The 2,368-nt window shown below is 40.3% G+C and overlaps 1 pseudogene; it reads right to left on the reverse strand.

Annotated features, from left to right (window-relative positions):
* LOC101991655 overlaps positions 1 to 718 on the reverse strand; it is a 21,437-nt pseudogene extending 20,719 nt beyond the window's left edge.
* Between the last annotated feature and the right edge of the window lie 1,650 nt (positions 719 to 2,368).

Consider the following 2,368-nt stretch of genomic DNA (forward strand, 5'->3'; position numbering starts at 1 on the left):
AAAAAAAAAAAAAAAAAGAATGTCTAAATGAGATGGCTGCCAGAATTCTTTTCTGGTGTTTGAGAAGTCAACTCATCCAGTTCATCTGACATGTCTACATCTTCATTATCAGATAGCTTTTCAATTTTTACAGCATTCAAGTTAGGATTGACACGCCCATCAAACACGATGCTGCCCACACCTTCGTCCTCTTGTCTTTAGATTTCACCTGAAGATCACTGCTGCTCTTCTGAGCTGGTGTTTCTTTCTCCACACCCCACTTTACCTTATTTTTAAAGTACTGTCTGGTGTAACTCTTCACTTGTAAAACTGTGTGACTTTGAACTAGTGTTGTGATTTTGGTCCATCTTTGGTCACACTTAGCCAGTCCTTGTTCAAATAATCTTTTTTCTTATATCATAAGTGGCTGGTTTTGTAGGAGAATGTACCCTGTTGGTGTATTTTTTTTATCATCTTCCTTTTGATTAACCCAGAATTTTTCTGGAAGTGATTTATTAGACAAATAATACTCTTCTTCCAACAGCATTTTCTCAATGACAGCTCTGTTCTCATCACTGATAGCACTATCTAGAGTCCAAGGAGTATAGCCATTCTCCCTTCCCCATGTTGAATCAAGACAGTGATCTCGAAAGACTAATGCTGTATTTTCATCATTTCTTGGCTGTGCAGCCACCAGAACATCTCCTTCCACATCCATACCCGCCTCCTCTGCCTCCATGACTTCACCTCTCTTAGCACATTAATCCCTTCTTGGTACCTACTTCTCAGAAGACATCCTTTTTTTTCCTGCTATCCCTAATTGTTGATAAGCCCACTCAGTGGTCATCGAGTGTAGATCTGTGTGGCTCTTCTTTTTATTGCTTCCGTTTTTCTGTCAGCGTTCTCTATTTGTCATGCAGCCATTTTTCAAGTGTTTTACATCATTTCTTTAATAGAATAGCAAGTCCCAATTTCTTTTCTAGACAAGAGTGATTTATCTAAAATAAAATTGCATAGGGGCAAATACATCAAATGTCACTTTGAGAACTTCAAGATTTAAACCATTTAGTTTAGGAAATATTTTTCCAATGAATGCTGTATTCAAAAATAGGCTCTCCCTGCGGCTGGAACAATGTCTAAAAGGTTAAAAGCACTGACTGCTCTTCTAGAGGACTCGGGTTTAATTTCCAGCACCCACATGGCAGCTCATACCTGTCTATAGCTCTGGTTCCAGGGGATCCAGCACCCTCACACATGCAGGCAAAACACCAATGCACATAAAATTATTTTAAAATATAGGCTCTTTCCAAAACAGAATACTTTTATGTACAGTTACTTGGATTAGAAACAGCCAAAAAACACAATAGAAGAAATGGAGACTCCTAAATAATGATTTGTAACATGCAATGTTGGTGCTGAACTCCTTTTTGGGGGGGAGGGGGTGTTCATGACAGGATTTCTTTGTATCCTGGAACTCACTCTGTAGACCAGACTGGCATCAAACTCACAGAGATCCACCTGCCTCTGCCTCCTGAGTTGGGAATACAGGTGTGTGCCACCACTGCCTGACTGGTGTAGGAGGTCCTTCTGTTTGTGTGTTGCTTTCATTGGCTAATCAGTAAAGAAACTGCTTGGCCTGATAGGGCAGAACTTAGGTAGGCAGAGAAGACAGAACTGAATTCTGGGAGGAAGAAAGCAGAGTCAAAGAGCAGCCATGGAGCTGCCAGGTCAGACATGCTGAATCTTTCCCGGTAAGCCACAATGTCTTGGTGATAATATACAGATTAATAGAAATGGGCTAAATCAAGATGTGAGAGTTAGCCAATAAGAGGCTAGAGACAATGGGCCAGGCAGTAATTTAATTAATACAATTTCTATGTGGTTATTTTGGGTAAGCTAGCCGGGTGGTCAGGACAAACAAAGGGCCACCCTCCTTGGGTAACATTTCACTCATTCACATTTGTTAAAACAGTGGTTGGGACCATAGAAAAAGTTTATCTGAATTCTTTCCTTCTATGCCACCCTTCCTGGAAGATACAGAAATAACTGTGATTTGACAGTGCAAAGTTAAATATTTGATTTAAAAATTTTCATATGCTCAAAAGTTCTACTGTTTCTATTTATAAGCAAAGTCAGTGTACTTTTAAAGACAAAGCATGTAGCTATGCCAAGGAGGATTTCCTATATGCCTTCACTCTGGGCTCCCAGGGAAGAAGTCAGCAGTAGAAGTGGTGGAATTCTGCCCTAGAGGCCTTGATTTCTGAGGTGTGTATAGGCTCTTACTGACAGTGCTTTCACATAAAATTCAAAGCTGTGGCTCATTCACTGGAGTTCCGTCTTCAGAGACAACCTCACTTTCTGCTTAGGTATATACAGTGGTTTAGGAGGT

This window comes from Microtus ochrogaster, chromosome 18 (assembly GCF_000317375.1).
Source record: "Microtus ochrogaster isolate Prairie Vole_2 chromosome 18, MicOch1.0, whole genome shotgun sequence".
NCBI classification, from domain to species: Eukaryota; Metazoa; Chordata; class Mammalia; order Rodentia; family Cricetidae; genus Microtus; species Microtus ochrogaster.